Here is a 24,624-nt window from a genome sequence, read left to right as displayed (position 1 = left end):
ATGAACTCACAACAGTACGGCGGGTGATTCTGTTATGATTGAGTCACCGTAGGAGGCAAAAATAGAAATGCTAGCTAAGTCCAGAAAACCAGAGAAGTTGGCAGCTATCGGATTGCAGACCCCTGAACCTATCAACACAACTAGCAGTAGCCATGGGGGGCTCCTACGATGCCCTAGGCCCCTCGATCACAGCCGGAGGACTACATAGCCTAAAGACAGAAAGGGAAATCTAAACTGCCCCAGAGCAGACCCCAAAGCAAAAGGCAGCCCCCCACATATAATGACGGTGAAGCAAGAAGAAAGAACAAAACACAGACAGAAAGATAGACTGAGCAAAGATGGGGCCCACGCTAGCTTAGATAGGAAAGGACAGGAAGGCTGCTGTCTGCAATCCGTGAAAAACCCTATGAAAATAAGAGCCAACAAACTGACAGTAAAAAAGGCCCTGAAGACGCTAGGCTTCAAAAAGCTATGTCAGTACTCAGGAATATTCTGAAGACAGAGCAACAGGCAAAAGGAGATTCAGCTCACCCCAGCAGGGAATGGCAGAATCCAGAAAAGCAAGGAAAACAAAACACTAATGCAAAAAGGCAAAGCAGAAATCTTAGCTTTAGATGAGCAGGAATCAGACTGGTTTCCTAGAAGTCCACAGAGAAATCATCTGCAGGCCAGAAGGGCATCGGCAGCCTTATATCCAGTCATTAACTCCACTCAGCCAGTCATCATCATCAGCCCCAGGTGTTTGACAATCAGGCTCACTACCTTTCTTCACCAGAAGAGGGAGTTCCTCGGGCCTCAGTAGTGAAGGGGAAAATGAACTCACAACAGTACCTCCCCCTTGAGGAGGGGTCACCGAACCCTCAACCACGCCACCAGGGCGATCAGGGTGAGCCCGATGAAAGGCACGCACCAATCTTTTGGCATGAATATCAGAGGCAGAGACCCAGGAATTATCCTCCTGACCATAACCCTTCCACTTAACCAAATACTGGAGTCTCCATCTAGCCAGACGGGAATCCAGTACTTTCTCTACCTCATATTCCATGTTACCTTCAACCAATACAGGGTCTGGAGGTGCAACCCCCGGAACAACAGGTTCAACAAACCTCTTCAACAAAGATTTATGGAACACATTATGGATTTTAAATGTGACCGGAAGAGCCAAACGAAAGGAGACCGGATTAATAATCTCCAAAATCTTGTAAGGTCCAATAAATCTAGGGTTAAACTTAGGAGAAGCCACCTTCATAGCAATATTTTTTGATGATAACCACACCATATCACCGACCTTAAATTGGGGACCAATGGTCCTATGTCGGTTGGAAAACCGCTGGGCCTTTTCCTGGGAGAGAGATAACTTATCCACCACTTGGTCCCAGATCTGGTGCATTCTCTCCACCACAGAGTCAACCCCTGGGCAGGCAGAGGGCTCCACCTGCCCTGAAGAAAATCGAGGATGAAACCCAACAAACTGACAGTAAAAAAGGCCCTGAAGACGCTAGGCTTCAAAAAGCTATGTCAGTACTCAGGAATATTCTGAAGACAGAGCAACAGGCAAAAGGAGATTCAGCTCACCCCAGCAGGGAATGGCAGAATCCAGAAAAGCAAGGAAAACAAAACACTAATGCAAAAAGGCAAAGCAGAAATCTTAGCTTTAGATGAGCAGGAATCAGACTGGTTTCCTAGAAGTCCACAGAGAAATCATCTGCAGGCCAGAAGGGCGTCGGCAGCCTTATATCCAGTCATTAACTCCACTCAGCCAGTCATCATCATCAGCCCCAGGTGTTTGACAATCAGGCTCACTACCTTTCTTCACCAGAAGAGGGAGTTCCTCGGGCCTCAGTAGTGAAGGGGAAAATGAACTCACAACAGTACCTCCCCCTTGAGGAGGGGTCACCGAACCCTCAACCACGCCACCAGGGCGATCAGGGTGAGCCCGATGAAAGGCACGCACCAATCTTTTGGCATGAATATCAGAGGCAGAGACCCAGGAATTATCCTCCTGACCATAACCCTTCCACTTAACCAAATACTGGAGTCTCCATCTAGCCAGACGGGAATCCAGTACTTTCTCTACCTCATATTCCATGTTACCTTCAACCAATACAGGGTCTGGAGGTGCAACCCCCGGAACAACAGGTTCAACAAACCTCTTCAACAAAGATTTATGGAACACATTATGGATTTTAAATGTGACCGGAAGAGCCAAACGAAAGGAGACCGGATTAATAATCTCCAAAATCTTGTAAGGTCCAATAAATCTAGGGTTAAACTTAGGAGAAGCCACCTTCATAGCAATATTTTTTGATGATAACCACACCATATCACCGACCTTAAATTGGGGACCAATGGTCCTATGTCGGTTGGAAAACCGCTGGGCCTTTTCCTGGGAGAGAGATAACTTATCCACCACTTGGTCCCAGATCTGGTGCATTCTCTCCACCACAGAGTCAACCCCTGGGCAGGCAGAGGGCTCCACCTGCCCTGAAGAAAATCGAGGATGAAACCCAACAAACTGACAGTAAAAAAGGCCCTGAAGACGCTAGGCTTCAAAAAGCTATGTCAGTACTCAGGAATATTCTGAAGACAGAGCAACAGGCAAAAGGAGATTCAGCTCACCCCAGCAGGGAATGGCAGAATCCAGAAAAGCAAGGAAAACAAAACACTAATGCAAAAAGGCAAAGCAGAAATCTTAGCTTTAGATGAGCAGGAATCAGACTGGTTTCCTAGAAGTCCACAGAGAAATCACCTGCAGGCCAGAAGGGCGTCGGCAGCCTTATATCCAGTCATTAACTCCACTCAGCCAGTCATCATCATCAGCCCCAGGTGTTTGACAATCAGGCTCACTACCTTTCTTCACCAGAAGAGGGAGTTCCTCGGGCCTCAGTAGTGAAGGGGAAAATGAACTCACAACAGTCTTCTCTTCCATCCTCCCAGTGGATGGCCATGGAACAAGGAGGTGGAATAAGATTCTGCAGGTGAACAACTGGCTACGTCGATGGTGCCGTCAGCAAAGATTTGGCTTTCTGGATCACGGAGTGAATTATTTATACGATGGACTACTTGCTAGAGATGGGGTGCACCTTACGAAGACTGGAAAGCATGTATTTGGAAGTCGCCTTGCTACACTTGTAAGGAGAGCTTTAAACTAGAACAACATGGGAAGGGAAGCAAACGACCAGAAAAAGCCATACACCTGACAAATGCTATTGAGAACTCTGCTATTAGAAGTGGAAAGGAAGAACAAAGACAAAAGAATCTAATTAATAAAAATATTGGAGAAAGAGAAACCTATCACAAACTAAAATGTTTCTATACTAATGCACAAAGCATGGGCAACAAGCAAGGAGAATTGGAACTACTAACACAGGAAAAGAAATATGATGTCATTGGAATCACTGAAACTTGGTGGGACAATACACATGATTGGAATACAAGACTAGAAGGATACAACTTATTTGCAAGAAACAGACTTGATAAACGAGGAGGAGGTGTCGCATTGTATGTTAGAAATGCGTATATCTGCACAGAGATTGAAGCTTCAGAGACTGGGCGTTCTGTGGAAACTGTTTGGGTAAGAATACAAGGACAGAACAATGGAAAGGACACCATTGTAGGCATTTACTACATGCCGCCTGTGCAAGCTGAAGACATGGATGAACTCTTTATGCATTAAATGGCCAAGTTCTCCAAAAAATATGACATAGTTGTCATGGGAGATTTCAACTATCCAGACATTTGTTGGGAATCTCTCTCAGGCAAAACTAACAGGTCAAGGAAATTCTTATCCTCTCTTGCTGACAACTTTATCTTCCAAAAGGTAGGGGAGAAAACAAGGGGAACTGCTACCTTGGATCTAATCCTTATAAACATGGAGCAAATGGTTGAGGAGGTAAAAGTGGCTGGGACCCTAGGAGGTAGCGACCATGCTATTTTAGAATTTTGGATAACTAGAGGCGGAAGACCTGTGAAGACTCAGACGTCAAGGTTAGATTTCAGAAAAGCAGATTTTAAGGGATTCAGAAAGAGAATTGGAGGGATCCAATGGCTGGATATCCTTAAAGACAAAAATGTCCAGGAAGGATGGGAAATCTTGAAAAATGAAATTCTCAAAGCACAGTTGTTAACAATTCCAAAAAGAGGGAAGAATAGGAAGCATTTAAGGAAACCAGGATGGATGAACACAGAAGTTAAGCACATGCTAAAAAGGAAGAAAAAAATGTTTATAAAATGGAAAGAGGGAGGCATATCTAAAGAAGAATATAATGCTGTCTGCAGAACCTGCAGGGCACAAATCATATTAACTAAAGCTGAAAATGAATTGAGGCTTGCAAGAGATGTCAAAAGCAATAATAAAGGATTTTGGGGATATGTCAAAAGTAAAGGAAAAGTCAAAGATGCTATAGGATTTTTACAGGATGAAAATGATGAAATGGTAAGACAGGATGTTGAGAAGGCTGAACTTTTAAATTCCTATTTTGCATCTGTTTTCTCTCAGAAAGGAAATGTAACATCAACTGTTCTTCACTGTCCTATTAAGGGAATAGAAGAATCCAGGATATCTATAAACAGAAAGATAGTGAGGAAACACTTAGCAAGCCTAAATGAATTCAAGTCTCCAGGTCCAGATGAATTACACCCCAGAGTACTGAAGGAGATAGCAGAAGAAATTTGTGAACCTCTCTCCATAATCTTTGAAAATTCTTGGAGAACAGGAGAAGTGCCAGAAGACTGGAGAAGAGCAAATGTTGTTCCTATCTTCAAAAATGGGAAGAAGGTGGACCCAGGCAACTATAGGCCGGTGAGTCTGACTTCTATACCAGGAAAGATCTTTGAACAAATTATTAAACAACATGTATGTCAGTACCTGGATAAGAATGAAGTGATTAAACAGAGTCAGCATGGGTTTGTAACTAATAAGTCATGTCAGACTAACTTAATTTCCTTCTATGACGGAATCACTGATTGGGTGGATCAAGGAAATGCTGTAGATATAGTATATCTTGACTTCAGCAAAGCATTTGACAAAGTCTCTCATGCAATCCTTATTGAAAAAATGACTAAGTATGGAATGGACAAGGCAACTGTTAGGTGGATTCATAACTGGCTTAGTGATCGGACCCAAAGAGTGGTCGTAAATGGCTGCACATCCAGTTGGAAGAATGTCTCAAGTGGGGTACCACAGGGCTCTGTCCTGGGCCCTGTATTGTTCAACATCTTTATCAACGATTTAGATGAAGGAATTGAGGGTAAACTGATTAAATTTGCTGATGACACAAAGCTAGGAGGGATAGCTAATACTAGAGAAGAGAGAGAGAGTATTCAAAAAGATATAAATAAACTGGAGAAGTGGGCAGCAACTAACAGAATGGTTTTTAACAGGGAGAAATGCAAAGTACTACATCTGGGCAATAAAAATGAAAAAAGCATATATAGAATGGGAGGAATAGGGCTAAGTGACAGCACATGTCAAAAAGACTTGGGTATACTAATAGATCACAGATTGAATATGAGTCAACAGTGTGATGCAGCAGCAAAAAGGCAAATGCAAATCTAGGATGTATTAACAGAAGCATACAGTCTAGATCACGTGAAGTCATTATTTCCCTCTACTCCTCTTTGGTCAGACCTCATCTGGAATATTGTGTCCAGTTTTGGGCACCACATTTTAAAAAAGACATTAACAAACTGGAGCAAGTTCAGAAAAGAGCGACCAGAATGGTGACCGGTCTGCAAACCCTGTCTTATGAGGAAAGGTTGCAGGATTTGGGAATGTTTAGTTTGCAAAAGAGAAGACTGAGAGGAGACTTAATAGCTATCTATAAATATCTAAAGGGCTGTCACATTGTAGAAGGATCAACTTTATTCTCATTTGCACAAGGAAAGACTAGAAGCAATGGGATGAAACTGAATGGGAGGAGACACAGATTAGATATTAGAAAAAACTTTTTGACAGTTAGAGTGATCAATGAGTGGAACAGGCAGCCACGAGAAGTGGTGAGTTCTCCTTCAATGGAAGTCTTCAAACAGAGGCTGGACAGACATCTGACTGGGATGATTTAGCGAATCCTGCTTTGAGCAGGGGGTTGGACCAGATGGCCCAGGAGGTCCCTTCCAACTCTACGATTCTATGATTCTATGATTCTATTTCAGTGATTGACAGCGGCATTTAAATGGGCAAACAGAATGAATGGTGCTATCTGTAAGAATGAATTAATTAGAGCATATTACATGAACGTCTGAATCAACCATTTCCTTGTATCTTCACTTAGGCTCTTTAAAAAATCTCAGTAAAATTGAAAAACATTGTACAAATGTGTGCTAGGGAACACCAAAAAAGTCTTGCCACTTTGCGACGCTCCACCTATAGGTTTACATGTGTGACTAATTGATAAATTTTCTCCTCCTCTATGTATATATTTTTGATATTTATTATGTCTATTTTAATACTGAGATAGAATAATAAACATTTCAATTCAATTATTTTCTATTTCAAGTATAATTAGATCTGAGTAGCACCCGATGAACGCATACATGTATGGCAGACTAAGCAGATAACATACATTTACTGTAAAATGCTTCTCAAGCATACAGTAATTTTCTACAGATTATATATTTTTAATTTGAAGTTCATGCTCCGAGTTCAGTTCAGACAGTAAAAATTAATATGACAGGTTTTCCAGGAAATACAATACACACTTAACTTATCTCATGGGAACCTTATTTTAAGATTCCACTGTGGGATTTGTAAATACATGCACAATGCAGATTAAAACTGGATGTATGAGTTCAAGGGACAAGTAACAGAAGACAGTTTTTTGCAACTGCTTTGACAAATGTTAAATGTTTTTTAATTAGGAAATATCTTTCTTGGTGAAATAGCCACAGCTCTCAGAAGTTTAAGAGAATTATATATATTTATATTTAAATGTAGAAATAAATATACAATATAATGGAAACACTCCTAAAATTGAAGCAAGAGGTATTTAAAATGATCAGGTTGGGATAATATATACATTTTAAAGTTTACCTGTCTTTTCTGGTGAATGTTCAGAAATGCTATGTGTGCTAGTCAATATATTACTTATATCCTTCCCGTCAGTCAGCTCTGTCATTGATATTCAGTTGTCTCTGAGCTGGTGAGTGGAAACTCAGTGCTATGATGTTTCCCATGCACTGCACACAGAAACTTGAGGGATTCCTGCTCTCCTGCCTCTATTTTCAGAAGAAGTAGAAACATAGAGGTCATTATAGAGTAGTGCTGAGCAGAGCAGCTGTGAATCCATCTTTGGGGTTAGATAGAAAATAACTAGAAACTATTACCACTGTGTGTGTTTTTGCCTTTTTCTTTCAATTTGCTTCTCAAGTTGCTCCTCCCACACGTCAGTGAGATAGCCATACATCTTGTCATCTGTGGGATAGATTTTAGAGGCTTTTCAGTGTGGATGATGAGTTTAGGAGGCAGGAAGAAAGGAAAAGAAGTAATTTATAAGTAGAAAACAAAACATGTTTCCTAGGTAAGATATATTAGAAAGTTTCTTATATTCGCTTGTACATTTGATGAAGTACAGTGACTACTGAAAGGTAACGGTTCTACTAAAATCACTCCAGTGCATAATGGAAAAAATACATGCCTATACAGATACAAACTACTGATGTAAATTATTGATCGATGAGCCTTCTTTTATATCATACGTATAAATAAGGTAAAGGAGCTTATACACTTTAAAAAACTACTTAGATTTCTGCTGCAGCTGCCAATGGTCTAATGTGCATAGGAACCACCTGACTCTCCTGACAGCAGACATCAGTGGAAAGAAGGATTGGGCATGTTGGATTTCATTCGACACTGAAGAAGAGGGATTAATCACATGCTCTACATTATATAGCATTTTTTTGAGGAATAACAGATTTTTTTGCCTTTCACATTTGGTATGTTTTTTAGTGGGCAGTACAGAAGTAGGTATATTTCCTTATTATCACTGTGGCTAATATTGGCAAACATGGCTGATATTTAAAATGGGCATTATTACAGCTAAGTCTTTATTGCTATTATGGCAGGTTTTCCCCATTAAAGGGAACCTATCAGCTGATACATAGTGTCCAGACCATAGGAAGCATGTATCAGCCACTGGCTATGCGGTCACAGCCATATATTTTTCAATAGCCTGCCGAGCACCAGCTTTTCATTGCCCGCTGACAGTGACTGGCAAGCCTCTGCCTATATACACATGTAGGTAAACGCTAGTCAGTTTGGGCAGGATGTATCAGCTGACAGGTTCCCTTTACTGTAAAAACAACCTTTCAGTAGATTTTTTTTATTTAACCCCTAACGACTGCCTATACTCCTTTTAATGGCGGTAGTTAAGGGTACTTAAACAACAGCAGTGTTAATTAACTGAATATAAATGACTTAGCCGACAGCGCTAGCGCTACAGACTACTCAGCAGCAAGATATTAGGACAATACCACAAGATTAGTCCAATAAATGATAATATATAAAGATTTCAATATTTGCGCTCAGAGATAGATCTGTATAAAAGATGAACTCGCCCTTGATATAAAGATGGAAAACTGAGTTCAGGACAAAACAGAGGGACGTTAAAAGTCAGGCACCGCCCTCTTGACACTTTCACATGAACATTAAAATTGAAAATAGAGGGGTGTACTCAAAATCACGTGCATAGGCAGCATATAGAAAATTCACTGTTTGGAATGAATAAAGGAAACTGTCCACAAGATGGTGAGGAAATTACCTGGAGATCAGCAGCTTTATAGTGAAGTGCTTACCAGCACAGGTCCTATGAGGGAGGGATTCCAGTGTAGAAATATCGATGTCCAGTATAGCGTCCACGGATGTAATCACCAGATTAAGAACAGGGAACTGATGCTTTGGGTAATGGACGCTGTCCCGGCCGGAGACAAGCGTCCTGTCTGCGGTGCGGCCGCCTCAGCTAGGAGCGGTAGCGTCGCACGCAGTGTATAGCTGACAAGGTTCACAGGACCTTGCGTGACGTCACAGTCACGTGATAACTCACGTGACTAGCTATGGAGAGCGGGGAAGCTCAAAAAACATCCAACGCGTTTCTGAATCAACGGATTCCTTCTTCAGGGATACTCCATAGCAGATAGACAGCATTTTTATACCCTCCAGCATCTCAAGTTCCAATTCAAACATTGAAAGCAAAAAGCTCGATTTTGCTATTTAACCCATTGGGCATCAATGTGTCCATCATGAAAATCCATTTACTCTCCTCTTTAGACATCTGATGGATGAAATTACCTCTCCTCCAGCTCTTATTAACCACTTTGATACCTGTTACTATTATACCTTTCATGGAGCCCCCATGATGGATTAAAAAATGATTTGAAAGGGGGTGACCACTGAATTTATTCTTAATATTACGCAAGTGCTCCGCTATTCTTATATATAGTGGACGTATAGTGCGACCAATATATAATTTTCCACAAGGACAAGTGATCCCATAAATGACTCCCTTAGTTTCACAAGTAATAAAATCCTTAATTTTAACCTCCAGAGATTTATTTATAATGGACAATTGCTTTCTGAGCCCTAGTTTTCTACAGGGTCCACATTTTCTACATGGGAAAAACCCTTTTGGTGGTGTATGCAAATGAAAATGATTCATCGACATGGGTTGAGGAATAGAAGGGGCTATTGCATTCCCAAGGTTGTTTGCCTTCCTGAAGACAAATCGGGGATGAGTTGGTAACATTTCTCCAATCACTTTATCATTCTTCAATATATTGCAATGTCTATTAACAATCTTTCTAAGAATTTTACTATTGGCATTATACTGCGTAATAATGGGAATATCCTCGATAATGGAACCCTCGGTGTTATTCTTCCGTTGTATCAATAAATCCTCTCTTGGTATATTTCTAACAGTCTCCCTAATTTCACGCAGGGATTCGATATCATACCCCTTTCGGACAAACTTATTAGTCAGAAGCACCGCCTCCTTGTCAAAATCTTGTATTTTAGAGCAATTCCTGTGAGCCCTTACAAGCTGGCTTTTAGGTACATTCACAAGCCAACTCGGAAGGTGGCAGCTATCAAGGGAGATAAAATTGTTCGAATCTGTTGGTTTATGATAAACCTGGGTTTCTATATGGTCATTTTCTATAAAAATTTTCAAATCTAAAAAATTGATCTTTTTATGACTGGTGGTGGCCGTAAATTTTAAAAAATTTTGATTTTTATTTAATTCATTTAAAAATTCTCCCAATAAAATAGGTCCACCAGACCAAATGAAAACAATATTATCTATGAACCTCTGCCATAGCACCAGGTTCACCCGCAGGGAACCTCCCGGGTAGATGGTCTCCTGTTCCCACCTACCCACATACAGGTTTGCATAACTAGGGGCGAACCTGGTGCCCATGGCAGTCCCCCACTGCTGGGAGTAGTAGTGCACTCCAAATCGAAAAAAATTGTGAGTTAAAATGAAGTGTATACAGTCTAAAATAAATTGGACCTGATCGTCCGGCAGAAGACCATCCTTAAGCATAAAATATTTAACTGATTCACACCCTTTTTCATGTTGAATGACAGTATATAGGGAAGCAATATCTAATGTCCCCAAAATATAGTGGTTTTGCCACTCAATATTTTTTAAAATTCTTAAAATATGTGTGCTATCTTTCAAGTAGGCCGGAAGTGTAGGGACTATCTTCTGTAGATGGCAATCAATGAATTTTGATAAATTGGCCGTCAGACCACCTATTGCCGATATGATTGGCCTACCGGGTGGATTCAATGGATCTTTATGCACTTTAGGTAAATAATAAAAGTAGGGAACTCTGGGGTGCATGTTTTTAATAAAATCCATTTCTTGTTTATTTAAAAAGCCTTTTTCAAGACCAAATTTCAACAACATTTGCATCTCTGCAAGATAATCATCAGATGGATCTTTGTCTAGTTGAAGATAGGTTCTTGTATCTCCCAAAATGCGCTGGGAATCCTTTTCATAATCTCTACTATTCAAAATAACAATACCGCCCCCTTTGTCAGCTGGCCTGATGGTAATTTCTTGATTTTGTTGAAGCTGTTTGATAGCTTGACGTTCCTTATTTGACAGATTATATCTAAATTTGTTACATCGGTTTTCTGACGTGTTCTTAATGTCCCTTATCACATTATTCTGAAAGGCCTCAAATGCCTCAGAATACTCCTGAATAGGATTAAAATTCGACGTCTTTTTCAACAAAGTGTGACGATATGGATCGATCATCTCTACAGAACCTTCCACATTTTCACTAGTAATTTTTTTCTTTAAATAATGTTTTTTTATAGCCAGTTTCCTCATGAATAATTTAATACCCACAAAGGCCTGAAACTTATCGAACTTGGTACTGGGGGCATATTTTAGTCCCTTATTCAATAAATTCAATTCATTCTGATTTAAAGCATAGTCACTCAAATTAAATATCTTCTGATCTAGAACCACTAGTTCCCCTACTTGGTGTTTTTGGTGACTCTTTTTTTTGGTTGATTTCCCTCCCCTACAACCCCTTTTCCGTGTTTTCTTTGACCTACCTGAAAAAAAGGAAGATGACTCTGTTTGGTTTTCGTTTTTATTGGCAATTTTCTCTGTTTATTCAGAAAGCAATTGTCCATTATAAATAAATCTCTGGAGGTTAAAACTAAGGATTTTATTACTTGTGAAACTAAGGGAGTCATTTATGGGATCACTTGTCCTTGTGGAAAATTATATATTGGTCGCACTATACGTCCACTATATATAAGAATAGCGGAGCACTTGCGTAATATTAAGAATAAATTCAGTGGTCACCCCCTTTCAAATCATTTTTTAATCCATCATGGGGGCTCCATGAAAGGTATAATAGTAACAGGTATCAAAGTGGTTAATAAGAGCTGGAGGAGAGGTAATTTCATCCATCAGATGTCTAAAGAGGAGAGTAAATGGATTTTCATGATGGACACATTGATGCCCAATGGGTTAAATAGCGAAATCGAGCTTTTTGCTTTCAATGTTTGAATTGGAACTTGAGATGCTGGAGGGTATAAAAATGCTGTCTATCTGCTATGGAATATCCCTGAAGAAGGAATCCGTTGATTCAGAAACGCTTTGGATGTTTTTTGAGCTTCCCCGCTCTCCATAGCTAGTCACGTGAGTTATCACGTGACTGTGACGTCACGCAAGGTCCTGTGAACCTTGTCAGCTATACACTGCGTGCGACGCTACCGCTCCTAGCTGAGGCGGCCGCACCGCAGACAGGACGCTTGTCTCCGGCCGGGACAGCGTCCATTACCCAAAGCATCAGTTCCCTGTTCTTAATCTGGTGATTACATCCGTGGACGCTATACTGGACATCGATATTTCTACACTGGAATCCCTCCCTCATAGGACCTGTGCTGGTAAGCACTTCACTATAAAGCTGCTGATCTCCAGGTAATTTCCTCACCATCTTGTGGACAGTTTCCTTTATTCATTCCAAACAGTGAATTTTCTATATGCTGCCTATGCACGTGATTTTGAGTACACCCCTCTATTTTCGATTTTAATGTTCATGTGAAAGTGTCAAGAGGGTGGTGCCTGACTTTTAACGTCTCTCTGTATTGCCCTGAACTCAGTTTTCCATCTTTATATCAAGGGCGAGTTCATCTTTTATACAGATCTATCTCTGAGCGCAAATATTGAAATCTTTATGTGCTAATTAACTGCGCTGTTGAAAAAATGTATAGCGCCCCCCAGAGTCGGATTTTCTCCAGGGTCTCGGCTGCTGGGGGTAGTTGAGACCCCAGAGAACATGATTTGGGTCGGATTTACCAACCCCGGCTGTTTCGGTCGCCGTTATTAACCGTATAATGGCAACCGCAAAAAAAAGTCCTATGTGCCATTTAATTTCTCTCTCCTCTGATGTGATCGCACATTAGAGGAGAAAGAATATGGCCCCTGATCCCCTCGATACCTCCCAGTGGTCCTCGGCCTGTGTGCTTCTCCCCAGGGGTGCTGCCATCTTCTTCCAGGAAAAAAATGGCAGGCGAATATGCAGTGTGCCCGCTGAGATTTGCCGGCCGGCACCCAGCAACAATAGCAACATTTTTGTTGCTATAGACCATATCACAGTGATCAAAATAATAAAATAGTAAATACCCCCCTTAGCACCCCCCATAGTTAGGGAAAAATAATGAAATAAAGAAAATATATTTATTTTCATTTTTCAATTTGGGTTAGGGTTAGGGTTGGAATTAGGGTGGGGATTAGGGTTAGTATTAGGGTTAGGATTAAGGTTAGGGTTGGGATTAGGGTTAGGGTTGGGATTAGGGTTAGGGGTGTGTTGGGGTTAGGTTTGTGGTTGGGGTTATGGTGTTTCCACTGTTTAGGCACATCAGGGGGTCTCCAAATGCGACATGGCACCACCATTAATTCCAGCCAATTTTACATTCTAAAAGTTAAACGGTGCTCCCTCCCTTCCATTCCCTGAAGTGTGCCCAAACAGTGGTTTACCCCAACATATGGGGCATCATCGTACTCAGGAAAAATTGCACAACAACTTTGGGGGTCTAATTTCTATTTTTACCCTTGGGAAAATAAAAAAATTGGGGCTAAAAAAAATCATTTTTGTAGAATTTTTTTTTTCACGGCTTTGCATTATAAACTTCTGTGAAGCACTTAGGGGTTCAACATGCTCACCACACATCTAGATAAGCTCCTTGGAGGGTCTAGATTCCAAAATGGGGTAACATGTGGGGGTTTCTACTGTTTAGGCACATCAAGGGCTCGGCAAATGCAACATGATGCGCACAGACCATTCCATCAAAGTCAGCATTCCAAAACATCACTTCTCTTTCAAGCCAAGACATGTGCCCAAACAGTTTTTTCCCCCCACATATGGGGTACCAGGGTACTCAGGACAAATTAGACAACAACTTTTGGGGTCTAATTTCTCCTGTTACCCTAGTGAAAATAAAAAATAGCAGGCTAAAAAATAATTTTTGAGGGAAAAGCACTTGGGGGTTCAAAGTGCTCACCACACATCTAGATAAGTTCCTTAAGGGGTCTAATTTCCAAAATGGTGTCACTTGTGGGAAGTTTTCACTGTTTAGGCACATCAGGGGTTCTCTAAACGCGACATGGCATCTGATCTCAATTCCAGCCAATTCTACATTGAAAAAGTCAAGCTGCACTCCTTCCCTTCTGTGCTCTGCCGTGCACCCCCACATATGGGGTATTGACGTACTCAGGATCAATTGCATAACAACTTTGGAGGTCTAATTTCTCCTATTACCCTTGGGAAAATAAAAATTTGGGGCGAAAAATATCATTTTTTGTAAAAAATATGATTTTTTATTTTCACGGTTCTACGTTATAAACTTCTGTGAAGCATTTGGAGGTTCAAAGTGCGCACCACACATCTATGTAAGTTCCTTAAGGGGTCTAGTTTCCAAAATGGTGTCACTTGTTGGGGGTTTCCACTGTTTAGGTACATCTGGGCTCTCCAAATGCGACATGGCGTCCTATCTCAATTCCAGCCAATTCTGAATTGAAAAAGTCAAACGGCGCTCCTTCTGTTTCAAGCCCTGCTCTGCGCCCAAACAGTGGTTTACCCCTACATATTTGGTATCGGCATATTCAGGAGAAATTGCACAAACAAATTTTGTGGCTCATTTTCGCTTTTTACGCTTGACAAAATAAAAAAGATTGGTTCTGAATTAAAATGTTTGTAAAAAAAGTTAAATGTTAATTTTTTCCTTCCACGTTGCTTCAGCACCCGTGAAGCACATAAAGGGTTAATAAACTTCTTGAATGTCGTGTTGAGCACCTTGAGTAGTGCAGCTTTTATAATGGTGTCACTTTTTTGGTATTTTCTGTCATATTGACCCCTCAAAGTGACTTCAAATGTGAGGTGGTCCCTAAAAAAAATGGTTTTGTAAATTTTGTTGTAAAAATGAGAAAACGCTGATCAACTTTTAACCCTCATAACATCCTAACAAAAAAAATGTTGGTTCCAAAATTGTGCTGATGTAAATTAGACATATGTGAAATGTTATTTATTAAGTATTTTTTTGTGTGACATATCTCTCTGATTTAAGGGCAAAAAAATTAAAATTTTGAAAATTTTCGACATATTTCCATTTTATTTATAAATAAATGCAAGTCATATCGAATAAATTTTACCACTAACATGAAGTAAAATATGTCATGAAAAAACAGTCTCAGAATCAGTGTAATCCATTAAAGCGTTCCAGAGTTATAATAACCTCATAAATCAGAATTGTAAAAATTGGCCTGGTCATTAAGGTGCAAACTGGCTCTGTCACTAAGGGGTTAAACGGAGTACCTTATTGTTTTGGTCCACTGATTCACATCAAATTTTTTTTGTGTGCTTTCCCTGACAATTGATGGCAGCTGAGTATTGTTCGAGATAAAAATTGTTCCAAAATCAGTGAAACAGTGTCAATTAGAGGAGGTGCTCAACTTAAATGAAAATAATCAAGTGATAGGTCCTTTTTTAGAAAGGAGGAAACAATTTTCATAGCTGTGTCAAAAGAATTCTCTTTTGTCCAAAGGAAATTATTATTTTATTGTTTATAGTTTTGTCATTTCTCAAATAAAAATGAATTACTTTTTGTATTTACTATTTTGTATCTTGTATTACAGATGTGGCCAAAAGTATTGACACCCCTGCAATTCTGTCAGATAATACTCAGTTTCTTCCTGAAAATGATTGTAAACACAAATTCTTTGGTATTATTATCTTCATTTAATTTGTCTTAAATGAAAAAACACAAAAAGGATTGTACTAAAGCCAAATCGGATATAATTCCACACCAAACATAAAAAAGAGGGTGGACAAAAGTATTGGCACTGTTCGAAAAATCATGTGATGCTTATCTAATTTGTGTAATTAACAGCACCTGTAACTTACCTGTGGCACCTAACAGGTGTTGGCAATAACTAAATCACACTTGCAGCCAGTTGACATGGATTAAAGTTGACTCACTGTCCTGTGTCCTTGTGTGTACCACATTGAGCATGGAGAAAAGAAAGAAGACCAAAGAACTGTCTGAGGACTTGAGAAACCAAATAGTGAGGAAGCATGAGCAATCTCAAGGCTACAAGTCCATCTCCAAAGACCTGAATGTTCCTGTGTCTACCATGCGCAGTGTCATCAAGAAGATTAAAGCCCATGGCACTGTGGCTAACCTCCCTAGATGTGGACGGAAAAGAAAAATTGACAAGAGATTTCAACGCAAGATTGTGCAGATGTTGGATAAAGAACCTCGACTAACATCCAAACAAGTTCAAGCTGCCCTGCAGTCCGAGGGTACAACAGTGTCAACCCGTACTATCCGTCGGCGTCTGAATGAAAAGGGACTGTATGGTAGGAGACCCAGGAAGACCCCACTGCTTACCCCGAGACATAAAAAAGCCAGGCTGGAGTTTGCCAAAACTTACCTGAAAAAGCCTACAACATTTTGGAAGAATGTTCTCTGGTCAGATGAGACAAAAGTAGAGCTTTTTGGGCAAAGGCATCAACATAGAGTTTACAGGAGAAAAAAAGAGGCATTCAAAGAAAAGAACACGGTCCTCACAGTCAAACATGGCGGAGGTTCCCTGATGTTTTGGGGTTGCTTTGCTGCCTCTGGCGCTGGACTGCTTGACCGTGCGCATGGCATTATGAAGTCTGAAGACTACCAACAAATTTTGCAGCATAATGTAGGGCCCAGTGTGAGAAAGCTGGGTCTCCCTCAGAGGTCATGGGTCTTCCAGCAGGGCAATGACGCAAAACACACTTCAAAAAGCACTAGAAAATGGTTTGAGAGAAAGCACTGGAGACTTCTAAGGTGGCCAGCAATGAGTCCAGACCTGAATCCCATATAACACCTGCGGAGAGATCTAAAAATGGCAGTTTGGAGAAGGCACCCTTCAAATATCAGGGACCTGGAGCAGTTTGCCAAAGAAGAATGGTCTAAAATTCCAGCAGAGCATTGTAAGAAACTCATTAATGGTTGCAAGAAGCGGTTGGTCGCAGTTATTTTGGCTAAAGGTTGCGCAACCAAGTATTAGGCTGAGGGTGCCAATACTTTTGTCTGGCCCATTTTTGGAGTTTTGTGTGAAATGATCAATGGTTTGCTTTTTGCTTCATTCTCTTTTGTGTTTTTTCATTTAAGACAAATTAAATGAAAATAATAATACCAAAGAATTTGTGTTTGCAATCATTTTCAGGAAGAAACTGAGTATTATCTGACAGAATTGCAGGGGTGTCAATACTTTTGGCCACAACTGTATATTGCAGGATGTGACAGTAAAAACGCTAGTAAATATGAGAGTATACTAGCCTAATAGACAGCCTGAGAAGATAAAAGCTTCTAGTAAAGCAATGTCTAAAACTAGATTTTAGATTTTTTTTCGGTTCTTAACAGATTTGTTTTAACAGGAAATTCTTTTGACCACATTGATGTCATCAGCCTGACCTTTTAGCATCGGATCAAACTTGCAGAAATTGGGTATATTTAACCCTTTTAAAACATTTCCAGGGGAATAGCAGAGGGACATGGTTTGTTGGAGGCTCTGAAACAGATTCTGATGTATGGCTCTTTCTATGTTTAGAAGCCCAGTGGGTGGTCATCCTTGTTATTTGACAGCTATTATGGTAAGTACAGACATACAGTTGTGCTCAAAAGTTTACATACCCGGGCAGAATTATTACTTTCTTGGCCTTTTTTCAGAGAATAAGAATGATAACACCAAAACTTTTTCTCCACTCATAGTTAGTAGTTGGATGAAGCCATTTATTGTGAAACTACAGCGTTTTCTCATTTTAAATCATAATAACAACCCAAAACATCCAAATGACCCTGATAAAAAGTTTACATACACCATTTCTCAATACCGTGTATTGCCCCCTCTAACATCAATGATAGCTTGAAGTCTTTTGTGGTAGTTGTGGATGAGGTTCTTTATTTTCTCAGATGGTAAAGCTGCCCACTTTTCTTGACAAAAAAGCCTCTAGTTCCTGTAAATTCCCGGGCTGTCTAGCATGAACTTCGTGCTTGAGATCTCCCCAGAGTGGCTCAATGAAATTGCGGTCATGAGACTGAGATGGCCACTCCAGAACCTTCCCTTTGTTCTGCTGTAGCCAATGACATGTCGACTTGGCCTTGTGTTTTGGATCGTTGTCACGTTGGAATGTGCAAGTACGTCCCATGCGCAGCCTCTTGGCTCATGATTGTAAATTTGCTTCCAGTATTTGCTGATAAAATGCTGCATTCATCTTTCATTCAACTTTTACCCAGTTTCCTATGTCTTTGCAGCTCACACATCCTCAAAACATCAGCGATCGACCTCGGTGCTTTACAGTAGGAATGGTCTTCCTTTCATCATAGGCGTTGTTGACCTCTCTCCAAATGGAAAATTTAAGGCTGTGGCCAAAAAGTTCAATTTTGGTCTCATCACTCCAAATTACCTTGTTCCAAGTTTTTTTGAATCGTTTCTGTGCTGTTCTTGCTGTATACGCATTGTAGGCGAGATACTTTGTGGCATTTGCGCTGTAATGGCTTTCTTCTGGTGACTTGACCATGCAGCCCATTTTTCTTCAAGTGCCTCCTTATTGTGCATCTTGAAACAGCCACACTGCTAGTTTTCAGAGAGTACAGTATTTCAGCTGATGTTATTTGTGGGTTTTTCTTTGCATCCTGAACAATTTTCCTGGCAGTTGTGGACGAAATTTGTGTTTGTCTACCTGACCGTGGCTTTGCATTTACAGAGTCCCTGAGTTTCCATTTGTTAATCACAGTTTGAACGCTGCTGACTGGCATTATCAATTCCTGGGATATCTTTTTGTATCCCTTTCATGTTTTATACAGTTCAACTACCTTTTCCTGTAGATCTGTTGACAATTCTTTTGCTTTCCCCATGACTCCCAATACAGAAATGTCAGTGGCTGGATGAAAGATGCAACAGTCTGTCTGGATCCCAGAAACTCTCTCAGCTTTTATGCACACACACTGATTACAAGCAAACAGGTCACAGGTGAGGATGTTATCTTCAAAAGACATACTGATAGGGAATTTAGATTGTGAGCCCCCATCGGGGACAGTGATGAAAATGTGTGCAAACTGTAAAGCGCTGCGGAATATGTTAGCGCTATATAAAAATAAAGATTATTATTATTATTATCTTTAGTTGCCATTCAAACTGATTTGTGTCAACTTCTGTGCATGTTATCAGGCCAAAATCACCAGGGTATGTGAACTTTTGATCAGGGTCTTTTGGATGTTTTGGGTTGTCATTATGATTTAAAAAAAGAAAACACAGTAGTTTGGCAATAAATGGTTTCACCCAACCATTAGCCATGAGTGGAGAAAAAGTTTTGGTGTTATCATTCATATTCTTTGAAAAAAGGCCAAGAAAGCTAAATTTCTGCCAGAGTATATAAACTTTTCAGCACAACTATACAGGTAAGGTTGTCATCACCTATTAGTAGACAACTTAATTAGACTTCTAAACAAGGAAAGTTCACTGACTTGATTGAAATACAATACTTGATTTTTTTGGAACAAAATCATATATTTAACTCCCTCTCCTTTTTAGTAAACCACCTTCAGATCAAACATCATGTTTAATTTGAAACGTTCACTTTAAGTTATAACAATCTATTGTGGTGCTTTCGACAAGGAATCTGTCACACTGTATTTTCTTTTAACTGTATATGGGGTCATGTGCTTATTATAATTTGCAGGGAATATAGCTAATCTTTTATAATAAATACTGAGAGACCTGCTTCTAAACATATTTTTACACTAACTGCAACAGCAATGGTTTGACTGTTTCCTCAATTTGCACAGGTTAAAGGATTATACAGGCTTCACCTTTGAAACCCCCCACATAGAGGTGTAGACTTAAAGGGAAACTGTCACATGAAAAAATGCTATTAACCTGCAGATAAGTGATTAATCTGCAGGTTAATAGCACTGTGACATCGTGTGGCACCCTCACTTACACCCTTGCTGCCAAGAGGAAATTATTTATATTCCCCCTGTAGCATTCAGGTTTCAGTCATGGGGGAGGCACGAATACGGCTTCAGTCACTGCTCAGTGTAAAGAGAATGGCGGCTGTAACCATGCACCCAGCACTGACAGAGGCTCAACATTAGCATAGCTCCCAACCGTCCCAATTCTCGCAGGACAGTCTCGTTTTTGACACCCCTCACCTGCATTCTGCCTGGGATGCTATTTTTCCCACATCGAACTGAGCCGCCACGCCCCCCATGCCCTCCCAGAGACCCACCGCAGCCTGTAATGATGTGGCTGGACTGTTCTGTGGCTGTGCGCACAGGACCTGTGATCAGGTCACAGGAGGGGAGGAGTCAGGGGTCACATGATCAGGGGCCTCCGTGTCTGCAGGACTCTGCTATGCTGGTTGTCATGGTGCTGGATGAGGTGAAGTTTCTGTGTGGGGTCAGGAGGGGTTTACAGGGTGGATGTAGCAGAGCCGTGTGTGTACGAGGTGTATGGAGCAGAGCCGAGTGTGTACGAGGTGTACGGAGCCACGTCTGAATGAGGTGTATGGAGTGGAGCCGCGTGTGTACGCGGCGTATGGAGCGGAGCCATGTGTGTACAGAGTGGAGTCGAGTCTGTACGGAGCGAAGCCGCATGTGTACGAGGTGTACAGAGCGGAGCCGCGCGTGTATGAGGTGTACGGAGCAGAGCCGCGCGTGTATGAGGTGTACGGAGCGGAGTCATGTGTGTACTTTGTGTACAGAGCGAAGTCGCATGGGTATGGGGTAGGCGGAGCAGAGCCGTGTGTGTATGGAGTGGAGCCATGTGTTTACGGGATGTACAGAGCAGAGCCAAGTGTGTATGAAGCATACAAAGCGGGCTTTTCCCACGGACCCATGAGTACACGGCGGAGCCCCGAGGAGCACTTTAAAACTCACACATGACGGTCCACCGCCAGAAGTGACGTGCTGGAAGCTGACCGGAAATTAGGTAATTTGGGGAGGAGATTGTGACTGAACCATGGAGGAACTTCAGGGAATGCTTCAGATCCATCACCGTGTCCTCCAACAGCACGGACAGCGGGATCGCCTTGGAATCAGGGATGCTAGCCATGTGAGAGGATCATGTTATGTCCTGCACCGGGAGGCTCAGGTGGGCATTAGAATGGGAGCCGGGCTGCTATAGTATCTTTATAGAATCGTTCTTTATTTATTTAATTCTCTATCTCTGTTTCTTTCTCATTCTCTGTTATGTCTTTCCCTCTCTTTTTCTTTCTCTCTCTGTTCTTTCTTTCTCTCTCTAATCTTTCTTTTTTTCTTTCTCTCTCTCACTGTTCTTTCTTTCTTTCTCTGTTCTTTCTTTCACCTCTTTCTTTCCTCTTTCTTTCTTTCTTTACTTCTTTCTCTCTCTCTGTTCTTTCTCTGTCTTTCTCTGTTCTTTCTTTCCCCTCTTTCCTTCTCTCTATCTCTCTGTTCTTTCTTTCTTTCCCCTCTTTCTTTCTCTCTCTGTTCTTTCTTTCTTTTTTTTCTCTTTCTTTCTTTCTTTCCCCTCTTTCTTTCTCTCTATCGCTCTGTTCTTTCTTTTTTCCCTTCTTTCTCTTTCTTTCTCTCTATGTTCTTTCTTTCTTTTTTCTCTTTCTTTCTCTCTCTATTCTTTCTTTCCCCTCTTTCTTTCTTCTCTTTCTTTCTCTCGCTGATCTTTCTTTCTCTCTGTTCTTTTTTTCTGTCCCCTCTTTCTTTCTCTCTCTGTTCTTTTGCTTTCTTTCTTTTTCTCTGTTCTTTCTTTCCCCTCTTTCTTTCTCTCTGTTCTTTCTTTCTTTCCCCTTTCTTTCTCTCTCTCTGTTCTTTATTTCTCTTTCTTTCTCTCTCTGTTCTTTCTTTCTTTCTCTCTCTCTGTTCTTTCTTTCTCTTTCTAATCTTTCTTTTTTCTTTCTCTCTGTTCTTTCTTTCCCCTCTTTCTTTCTTTCTTTCTTTGTATTTCTTTCCCCTCTCTATTTCTCTCTTTTTCTTTACTTCCTTCTCTCTTTCTCTCTCTGTTCTTTCTTTCTTTCCCCTCTTTCTTTCACTCTCTGTTCTTTCTTTCTTTCCCCTCTTTCTTTCTGTCTCTGTTCTTTCTTTCTTTTTTTCTCTTTCTTTCCCCTCTTTCTTTCTCTCTATCGCTCTGTTCTTTCTTTTTTCCCTTCTTTCTCTTTCTTTCTCTCTATGTTCTGTCTTTCTTTTTTCTCTTTCTTTCTTTCTCTCTCTATTCTTTCTTTCCCCTCTTTCTTTCTTCTCTTTCTTTCTCTCGCTGATCTTTCTTTCTCTCTGTTCTTTTTTTCTGTCCCCTCTTTCTTTCTCTCTCTGTTCTTTCGCTTTCTTTCTTTTTCTCTGTTCTTTCTTTCCCCTCTTTCTTTCTCTCTGTTCTTTCTTTCTTTCCCCTTTCTTTCTCTCTCTCTGTTCTTTATTTCTCTTTCTTTCTCTCTCTCTGTTCTTTCTTTCTTTCTCTCTCTCTGTTCTTTCTTTTTCTCTCTAATCTTTCTTTTTTCTTTCTCTCTGTTCTTTCTTTCCCCTCTTTCTTTCTTTGTATTTCTTTCCCCTCTCTATTTCTCTCTTTTTCTTTACTTCCTTCTCTCTTTCTCTCTCTGTTCTTTCTTTCTTTCCCCTCTTTCTTTCACTCTCTGTTCTTTCTTTCTTTCCCCTCTTTTTTCCCTCTCCCGCTGTTCTTTTTTCTATCCCCTCTTTCTTTCTCTCTCTGTTCTTTCTTTCCCCTCTTTCTTTCTCTCTCTCTGTTCTTTCTTTCTCTCCCCGTTCTTTCTTTTCCCTCTTTCTTTCACTCTCTGTTCTTCCTTTCTATTTATCTCTCTGTTCTTTCTTTCTATTTGTTCTCTCTCTGTTCTATCTTTCCGCTCTTTCTTTCTCTCTCTGTTCTTTTTTTCTGTCCCCTCTTTCTTTCTCTCTGTGTTCTTTCTTTTGCTCTCTGTTCTTTCTTTCCCCTCTTTCTTTCTCTCTCTGTTCTTTCTTTCCCATCTTTCTCTCTCTGTTCTTTCTTCTCTCTCTGTTCTCTCTCTCTGTCTTTCTCTCTCTCTATTTTCTTTTTTTTCTCTCTCTGTTTTCTTTCTTTCTTTTCCTCAGTACCAGTCAGTGTGCCCACAGTACCAGCCACTGTGCCCATAATGCCAGCCACTGTGCCCTCAGTACCAGTCAGTGTGATCAGCAGTGCTAAATGAGTGCGGTCAGGTGTGGATATGGGTGTGACTAGTTGTGAAATGGGTGTGGTCGGGGCGTGGCCTAAAATTTTCAGCGACGCGCTGCACGCGCCGCAGCCTTTGTCCCTCTTTCCCTTCTTCAAAAGTTGGGAGGCATGCATTAGGGCAGGTTGAAAGTCATTGCCGGGTGCATGGTTATAGCCGCTGCTCCATATACACAGAGCACTGACTGAAACTTCACCAGCACCGCCCCCTTGATTGAAACTCAATTGTTACTGTGAGGAATAAAGTTCATTTCTTCTCGGCTGCGCAGGCCAAGTTCTGAGGTTGTTCACATGACAGGTTCCTTAACTACAGGGAATCCCAGGAGTAGTGTGTATTAGCGGTTTTATACATAGCAGTACAGACAGCTTAATTAAGGAAGAAGGAGTCAGCAACGTGAGGGCAGAAGAGGTACCAAAGGAAAGAACGAAAACAAAGATTAAAATGGTAAGGTCATATCCATAGTAGCAAAACAATAAATTGTCCAGAGATCAGTAACAAAGGTCAAGTATAAATAGCAACAGCCACTTAACCAAACCAAGGATAATTATAATCAGACAGTGTCATCAGACAGAGTCCAGGGTTAAGAAGGCACAAGAGAGCATCTCAGATACTGGAGGAACAATCTGTAAGACCTGGACCATCATAGACAGCGGAGGAGAGTGTTACTGGATTTCCCGCCAGGGCAGTGGGGATACTCGGTACTGGGCTGCTTCTTAAAGGGGCAGTGTCACGGCAGCAGTGACCCGGTCAGTGGCCCTGGGTGTCCAATTAAAGGGATATTTACAAGGGAATAAAGTTTATAATAAAGTGTTTGTGATGCCACCTGTGGTTTCTGGTCATTTGAACAGCGCTGCAGAACAGATCCTCTGGGACTGATGGTAATGCAGCTAAGTTGGTGCAGCTCTCAACAGGCAGAGCTTTGTCCCAGGGCAGTTCGTATGTAGATGTTAGAGGTAGTGATGATAGATGTAGCAGAGTTGGGTAGGTGACGCAGAAATAATTAGAGAACACAGCTGGGTGCAGTTTCCTTTACTTTTTACTGAGCTGTGCAGGTACAGTCCGGGGCTCAGGTTACAGATGGTTCTTGAGTTGGTCAGCCTATAAGCAATTGGGGATCTCCTTATTCTGGTGAGTTGTGAGGCCTCCTTTCTAGCACTATTCTCTGAGGTACTTGCTGCTATAAACTCTCTTTAAGTTCCTCTCTCTGTCTGCTACTTAGGTAGAACTCCACTTGCATGACAGGCAACTGTAGCCTGCTTCAGGGATCGCTCCTATCTGTCATCTCCAGCTCACACGTGCTGCTGTGTCATCAAGTATCAGTTGGGGACAGAGGATCTGTGGTCTTCTGTCCTCCAGATTCTGCTGCTGGGGCTTTAGTACCCACACAGCCTCGGGCTCCGG

This window comes from Dendrobates tinctorius, unplaced genomic scaffold (genome assembly GCF_039654945.1).
Source record: "Dendrobates tinctorius isolate UK_male_01 unplaced genomic scaffold, ASM3965494v1 ptg000171l, whole genome shotgun sequence".
NCBI lineage: Eukaryota > Metazoa > Chordata > Amphibia > Anura > Dendrobatidae > Dendrobates > Dendrobates tinctorius.
Note: the sequence above shows the minus strand (reverse complement) of the source record.